We start from the raw sequence: 10,000 nt of genomic DNA, 5'->3' as shown, positions 1-10,000 counted from the left end.
GATAATAACTGGATAAAAAAATTTAGAATTCTACAACTGCCCTACCCGTTGTATAGTTTGAATGGTCATTTCTTTTCTTGTCCAGGTAGTATAATTTATGCGAAATAAAATTATTTAATTATGCATGTTATTGCCATCTTATTCCTTGTCAAATATAATATTTTCAGTTCGACTAAAAGAATTTGAAAACCATAATTAAAAAGGGATACTAACTATGTAGTCTAGTTTTATGGAAATACAAATTTGTGTATTCCCGCCTAAATTTATTTATTTGAATCTTCGTCTTCCCGATTAGGGATCATTTAAGGTTATATAAAATATACAGATTGTGAATTGTGGTTCTAATGTTATCAATTATGTTCAGCCTCATTGACATGTTGACTATCAAAGTGTATATATTTCATGTCATGATTCCTTTTTTGAATAATATTTGCTGTCTTTAGTCAAATGTGATATAATACAAATAGTTTACAGAGGACAGGCTCGAGTTAAGATACGACAATCAAAGACACTCTTAAACAAATAGCTGTATCAGTCTGCCTCATTACAATTACCTACCAGGGAAAAGATTAATAAATCCCTAGGTAACATTGAGCAGAGAGAGCATGCATTTGTCCCTGTAATAGAAAAGTTCAGCAGGACAAAGTTACAAAGTAAGCTAATTTGCAATGATTCCTTGGGCAGCTTTTAACTTTATACCCCTTTAAACTCATTATACGTGAATGCGAAATGGTACAAAGTGCTGAAATTTTGCATCAACACTTAAATGAATTCAAAGAAGCAGCTTCAATGAGGTTACATACAGAGTATATGTAACCCGCTTCAATTTATATTCTTAAAATTGACTCTTAAAATTTCAGGATTTAATGGAAGTACAAAGACTAGCCACTAGTATACATATTTATATACATTTATGTCTATTACCCATCCACCACTCTCTCTCTCTTTCTCTCTCTCTCTCTCTCTCTCTCTCTCTCTCTATTTCGTTCTCTCTCCCTCTCTCTTTCTCATTTACTTACTCAGTCTTGATATATATTTATATAGTTAGGTACATGTTTACATAGGCACGCTTATGCATGGTTAAATAGTCTCACACAAACACAATGATAGACACGCACATAAGTAAACGGACACACGGACACACACATATGTTTGAAAGGTAGATAGATAGATAAATACATGCATATATACACACATATATTTAGATACATACACAGACAGACAGACAGACAGATAGATAGAAATATATATTTGCATATATTTAGAACCGGAAAGAGAGTGATACAGAGAACTACATAGCACAAACTTTTACATTTACCTGAGTAAGGTACAATTAAGTAGACATACATATATATTGCACGGTATGTTTTCGTCTCCCTCCTTTCTCTCTCACTCTCTTTCTGTCCCATTCATTCTCTATCTGCTCCCTTCTCTCTCTCTTTCACTCTCTCTCTCACTGGGTGCTTGTATGCTTATATGTATGTGCATAATGTATCTTAACGCATCTAAAATATAGCTTGAGGACTCCACATGTAGCTTCCAATTCTTATATATATATATATATATATATATATATATATATATATATATATACATAAACATATGTAATATATATATATATATATATATATATATATATATATATATATATATATATATATATATATATATATATATATATATATATATATATATATATATATATATATACATATATATATGCATATTTGTGTGTGTATATGTATATATATATTTATATACACGCACAAACACACACCTACATGTATATATTCATACATACATACATACTTCCTTACATATATAACATACGTTTAATTATCTGATATTAAAATGTCACATTTTAAATTACGAAAATGTTGCAGGGTGGAGTACTGAAGCCCTATAAACATTTGGAAATTAAATTCTCATTGATTCTTTTACATTCGGTTCATTCTCTCTGTATTCTTTTTTTTTTTTCCTTCGTGGAATTTTTCTTTCCTTATTTCCTTCTTTTTTCATCCTCACATTTGTTTATGCATAGTATTTTACTGTTACTAAATATACATACATTTATTTATACATACATACATACATACATACATATATATATATATATATATATATATATATATATATATATATATATATATATATATATATATATATATATATATATATATATACATATATATATATATATTGCTTCAACGCCGGAAGAAGTTCATTTATATGGCGCACACATGGACCTGGGTGTGTAAACATGCACATACAGACACGGGCACATATGCAAATGTGGTGTGTAAAATATATAATCAACGTTTAACACTGATTTTTCACGATAAAAGAAGTGCGTCCTTCTTTTTTTTAAATCTAAGGAAAAATAATAAATAAATAAAGTTACTTTTAAAAAAATAACGGAAAATACCACATAGACGAGAACCTGTCAAGACAAGGCACTAAAAAGGATGTGGGAGGGAGGTGCACGTGTATGTGTGACTATTTATATATATATATATATATATATATATATATATATATATATATACTCACACATATGTACACACACACATATATATATATATATATATATATATATACTCACACATATGTACACGTACATACGGCCACCTCCCCCTACACACACAGACACACGCACACACACACACAGATATATATATATATAGATATATATGTATACATATATAGATACGGAGAGGAAGTGAGAGAGAGAGAGAGAGGGAAAGAGACAGACAGGCGAATAAACAGAAAGATAAACAGACAGACAGACAGACAGACAGATAAACACAGACAGACAGTTACACAGATAGACAGACAAAGAGATAGATAGATAGATAGATAGATAGATAGATAGATAGATAGATAGATTGATAGACAGATAGCTAGATAGATATAACTGTATGTATGCATGTACGTATGCATATATGCATATATATATATATATATATATATATATATATATATATATATATATATATATATATATACATAGGGATAGTTAAGAGAGCATGTGTGTATGTATATACTTGTGTAATTTTGTAGAAATTTAAACGTAAACAAGCACAGATACAAAAGGTCTTACAGCGACAACTGTTATGAATCCAATTACACTTGTGACCTATATATTGGAACCATGCTGCAAGAGGTTTCGCCTTTAAAATATTCTTTTAAAATATCTAATTCTTAATATTGTGCTTCATTTGCTCAATTTGGTGTTTAACCCGAAAGATAGGCTCTCACAGTCGCTTTTAGATGCATATACAGACTGATAGAGACGCCGGAGTACTCACTCACAAACACACACAGACAGACATACGAACACTCATACATATACGCATGCACACAGGCACTCAAACGCACTCAAACACGTACAGACAGATTTACAAACATGTTCAAACGATATGATTTGAATGTTTGCATGAAATTCAGAAAGTGGAAGCTTAGGTTTTTGAGTGTTATGTGTGTATGTGTGTCTATGTGTGTGTGTAACAGAAAGAGAGAGAAAGGGGTGAGAGAGAAAAAAGGAAAGAAAGAAATAGAGAGAGGGAGCAAGGGTAGAGAGACAGATACATAAAGCGACAAACATACAATAAACGCTGACAAGGGAAGAGAGATTCTTAGAGTGTGGTCTTACATACACATATAACTATCATTCTAGTTACTCACAAACGCACACGCAGTCACGCGCACACATATATACACACAGACACTCACACGCATATATATATATATATATATATGTATATATATATGCAGAGAGAAGGAGAGAAGGAGAGGGGCAGACAGAGAAGAACAAACCGTCATAAGGTGCATGTGGACAAGTTGACATGGAGCTAATGTGGCGTCAGGAAGAGAATATAATTTACACCCCATAGAGAGCCTTAAGGTTTGAATTCTAAAATCTTTAAGAATGCATAATTTTTAATTAAGTTAATGTTGCTTGTGATTATGAGAGCGACGTTGATGACGGAGTGCTTAAAGATTTTCATGATAGTAATGACGACAATTTGAGGCATTGGCTGCATACATACATACATACATACATACACACATAAATACAAACACACATCCATCATCCATATATACATACATATATACATACTTATATACTTACATTTATACATCATACATACATATATATATATATATATATATATATATATATATATATATACATATATATATATATATATATATATATATATATATATATATATATATATATATATATATATATATATATATATATATATATATATATATATATATATATGATTGGAAAATGGTTCCGCGGAGGCAAAATTGTAATAGATTATTTTATTTCTATACTAGTTAGTTTCAAGATAATAAATGGTAAGTCTTATTGAGAATTAATAGCGAGTGTTACCTATAGGACTTATTGAAATTCTTGAAAAAGTAATGCTAATTCCGTTGAGTATACAAGTACGTGTGTGTGTGGGGGTGTGTGTGTGGGGGGGGGGGGGGGGGTGGTGCGTGTGCGTACGTTTGTGTGCGCGCGCGAGCGTGTATACATATATACACATATATGTATATAAATGTATGGATATATAGAAAGAGACAGACAGACAGACAAATAGATAGATAGATAGATAGATAGATAGATAGATAGATAGATAGATAGATAGATAGATTCGTTGGCATCCTTTTGTCTCGGGAGACAATGGATTTGCGCATTCTGGAGAGGCAAATCAAAGATTCCTCTCCTATTTTGCGCGAGGTCTGGGCTAGATGTAATAAAATGCTGTGTAGCCCAATCGCCAGGAGTCCCCTCTCTCTCGACGTTACTGACGTAGTCCAAAGGAGTGCAGAGCATTACGTTTGGCACAAGCTTGATGGTTGCAGGAGCTGCCGGAAGAGTGTTGAGTCGAACACTAAACCGCATACGGGGCACCACTCGGGATTTTTTAGAAGGTTGTCTCCGTCCCGTAACCCTGGATGGGCTCCCACACCGGGTACTGTCAGCCGGAGCCAGCTGAGCCCGAGACTCATGTCAGGAATGGTCGTCACTACCTGAGGTAGTGAAGAAAATCGCTACCGTGAAATATTTCCTCTTAATGTATGTTTATAAGCAAATTACCTTCAACTATTTCTTCATTACAAGTGTATATAGGTATACGTTCTTCTGCGTCCGTTTATTCTTATTTCGGTTGGCAGTGAATCATGTGAAAGAGATTTCTTTGTTATTTCTTGTAAATGTTCGACCACCTACAGTCTCTGATTTTTGGCTTGTTATGATGAAGAGTATTGCTTAGTATGTATGTTATCCAGAATGCTTCATAATCTGGTGTGCTGGAAACCAATTGCATGACGTGACTTATAGTAATTATGTTATGACGCTTATAAGTGGTAGAGAGAAGGCCTGTAACGGACTGTGTGGGCAGAATTTAGAGCTAATCATCTGAAATTATTATTAATTATTGAATCCGATGCTGATGAAGATAATGTAAAATGATTAGGATGATGACAGCGTAATAACGGTAATGTCACACGCACGGATTTGCAGACATATGAAGAAATATATTAGAATTAGCAGACACGTACATAAACACAGCTGTAAATCATTGATAACACGCAAATAACATTCGTAAACTCATGTGTGTGTGTGTGTGTTTATCTGCATTTATGCAAGCATAAAGCATGTGTATATATATATATATATATATATATATATATATATATATGTATGTATGTATGTATCTATCAATTTATATACCTATTTACTGCTCTTTATCTCTCTTTCGCTCTCCGTCTCTCATATATATACATTTATATACATATATATTTTTATATAATTACATGTTATATATATATATATATATATATATATATATATATATATATATATATGTTAATTCTCTAAATGAAGTATTAACAGTAACTGCACGATAAAGTGTAGTATATTGCCACTTAAGTGTGGCTGACCCCTAGGGGTGGATGTTACTGTTGCTTTTAGCCCCAGGAGGACATCTCCTCCAGCTGGCTTATCGACACAGTCGTGTGTCGATAAGCCAGCTGGAGGAGATGTCCTCCTGGGGCTAAAAGCAACAGTAACATCCACCCCTAGGGGTCAGCCACACTTAAGTGGCAATATACTACACTTTATATATATATATATATATATATATATTAATGTATATATGAGCGTATATATATATATATTTATGCATGTACATATATCTGTATATATATATATATGCATGCATATATACATTATACATATATATATATTACATGCTAAACACACACACACACACACACACACACACACACATATATTCAACATACAGCAGAAGGATTAATCAATGTTTTTAGTAGAGTACATTCATTTTTAAAAGTAAATCTTGAATTGCGAAATTTCGGATTCCTAGACATCATATAATTTTAATAATAAATATGACACATTATTTTTTAACCACTATGCCATATGCCCGTGTTCATATTAGGGCAAATAGTGTATATTTACTAAGTGAAGGACATTTTCTTTAGTGTACTTTGGTTCTCTATAAAATTATCGTCTGCTACTTACATTCATTACAGATATATATGTACGTACGTGCATAGATATATACGTACATAGACATATGTACGCACGTAAACAAACACACGCGCACACACATATATGAGCATTCAAAAATAAACTCGTACTTATATATTCTTTTCTAGTCTAGGCACAAGGCCGGAAATTTTTGTGAAGGGGGCCAGTCGATTAGATCGACCTCAGTAGGCAACTGGTGCTCCATTTATCGACCTTGTTAGGATAAAAGGCAAAGTCGACCTCGGTAGAATTTGAACTCAGAACGTCAAAACAGACGAAATACCGCTATAAATTCACATATATGTGTTGAAACGTCGTCGCGAATGCATTTATTTGTGGCCTTTTGCTTATTTCAAGACACTTTTGCACATATTTCGGATATTTTACATCATGATAAAAAGCAAAACTCTATACTGGCAAAACTATCAGCACACCCGTATAAGTATCGCCTCTGTCTGATTGCGCACGCACATATGTGTAAAAGGTGAAGCACACACGACTGAAGACATAAATATAGACATAACGCATATGATAAATAAGTTAATAGACACATAGGTAGATGGACAGATTGTCCGATAGATAGGTAGATGGATGGATGGATAGATAGATAGATAGATAGATAGATAGATAGATAGATAGATAGATAGATAGATAGATAGATAGATAGATAGATAGATAGATAGATAGAGAGGCATGCAGGAACGAATGTAGATATAAATATGGCTGCCGATTTTTCGCTAAACTAGATATATATAAATGTACGTTTTAGCTTATCTAACTTCATCTCGCGCTCTCTCCCACGCCGTGTGTGTACTTATCGCTTTCAAACTTTGGCACATATGAATCTATCTTTCCATACATTGGCTCCTTTATAACTCTATGTCCCAATGCCTCTCTCAACCTCTTGGTCTCTAAATACATACAAACATGCATAATATATATATATATATACACGAATATATATATATATATATATATATATATATGAGTGTGTACGTGTATCTGTGCGCGTATATATATATATATATATATATCGTGGAGAATGTGAGAGGAAGATGGGGAATAAGGAGGGAGACAGAAATCTAGTAGGGTTTTATTTTTCTTTCATGCCAAATCAAAGTCACACGTGACACAATGTATCGCTCATATTGAGATATCGTTATTGAGATGTCAGTTGAGATAAACGCGATACTGTCGATAGTACATGAATTATTACGTAGAGTTTATCTTGACATTCTGCAATGACAAATAATACCTCGCTTTTGTTTCACAAGTAATATGGATAACAATAATCAATAATTAAGCTCTTTATCCTCTCATCAAAAGACAACATCATATTCCCTTCTTTTGTATTATAACTGCGATAAATTCAATTTCACAATTGATATATTGATATCGACAGGAATGAATATTAGAAAATGAGAGAGAGCCCATATATGTGTGTGTGTGTGTGTATATATATATATATATATATATATATATATATATATATATATGGGCTAATACATACGCATACGCAAACACACAACACACATATACATATATATATACACATATATAATATATGTATATACACATATAATATATATATATATATATATATATATATATATATATATATATATATATATATATATATATATATATATATATATATATATATATATATATGTATATATATATACAGAAATAAATATTTCTCTATACATACATATATACATGTATAAGGTCATAAACATGTATGTGCATATGTATATTACGTACATTGTATGTATAGCGTATATAACAACATTTGTATACACACACACACACACAAACACACACACACACACATATATATATACGTGTATTTATGCACATATATCTGCATATCTAACTTTCAATTGCTAAATATTTCTATGTATGCATGTTCATATACGTACACACACAAACACACACACACACATATATGTATGTATATATATATATATATATATATATATATATATATATATATATATATATATATATATATATATATATATATATATATATTCACATACGTAGAGAGGGAGGGAGAGAGGGAGCGAGTGAGAGAAGGAGCGCTAAAAAATAATCTATATTTCGTAAAAAAAATTATTTAGTGTTATCGTATTCAGCATTTCGATGTTGAAGAAAAAAAATATATATTTATATTGTTGTTGCGGTTATTCTTTTTATTTGTATTAGAATCTCCTTTTTTGTTTTCCATTTTTGCTCTCATATAGAAAACAATTATTATCTCGCGAGACATGAAAAATTTTAACTGTTTTCCACAAAGATATCTATCATCCTAAAAACACTGGAAATGTCTATCATTCTTCATGTTTTGTTTTGTTTTTTCTGTATTTTATAATAGTTTTGAAAGTTTTTAGCTTTGATTTTTCCTTTAATATTTAAGGCATAATACGTGTGGCTTCGGTTCCAAATTTCATATCTCATAATAACTATCATGATATTTAAAAAGTATATAGATAAATAAATGAATAAATGAAAACCTGATTGTAAAACATAGCGTTGCAATACATTCCTTCTTTGCTTTATTCCATTCCTTTATTGGGAGAATCAGTAGAGCAACAGATTAAATTCTTCGTATTATCTATATAAGTACTTTTGTAGTTTGTGTTCAAATCCCACTGATTTACGGATTCGGTCTTGCATTAATTTCAGCGGCGTTCATTTGTATACAAGCACTGCGATCAGGCTTCTTTTCTCATGTATGTTCTTATTCATTTCCTTATAGAAATAGAAATATGAAACCTGTGAACCAGAATACAGACAGACAGAAAGACTGACGGACAGACAGACTGACTGACTGACAGACCTGGGGTGGAGAGGTCAAGTCACTGATGATGTTGAAAATAGAGACAAAAAGGACTTTGGTAAACACAGCTGATTGCTGAAATAATTGAGTGAACGATTGATTAAACATTCGATTGGGTAATTATTTATGCACGTAGTGGACCAGGAGCAGAGCGGTAACACGGCGTTGATTAGTGACGAAAGGACTATGGAAACCTTAACTTATTGACTGATTGACCGATCGAGCAATAAAACAATCGATTCGTTGTTTGGATAAATAGTGAACAAAATGAAAAAAAAATGGCCAAGAAGTGAAATAGAAACAGAGCGTGTGTTTATTGTTGAAATATATTTGCTAGCGCGATACAACTCAGTATGTTTTAAGACATGAGTTCACATCAAAAATATTGTAAACCTAATACACAAGTGAAAAGTAGATACTATCGTTAAAGACACTATTTGTCACTCTCGGGTCATAAAGTACGATCGATCTGCCGAGTTTTTGCCATTTTTCTCAATATACCAGCGATTAAATTATTTATTTGCCTCACCATGGTAAGAATAGTAATTTATAACTATTATAGAATAAAGGGCCTCAGATAAAAC

At 31.8% G+C, this 10,000-nt stretch overlaps 1 protein-coding gene across 9 annotated transcripts in view; it reads right to left on the bottom strand.

The window, feature by feature from the left end:
• The window catches only part of LOC149131760 (uncharacterized), a 1,392,655-nt gene that overhangs the window by 1,033,904 nt on the left and 348,751 nt on the right, over positions 1 to 10,000 (bottom strand). The window lies entirely within an intron of this gene.

Source organism: Octopus bimaculoides, chromosome 19 (genome assembly GCF_046866305.1).
Source record: "Octopus bimaculoides isolate indiv1 chromosome 19, ASM4686630v1, whole genome shotgun sequence".
NCBI lineage: Eukaryota > Metazoa > Mollusca > Cephalopoda > Octopoda > Octopodidae > Octopus > Octopus bimaculoides.
The sequence above is the reverse complement of the archived record's forward strand: the minus strand, read 5'-3'. Positions and strand labels throughout refer to the sequence as shown.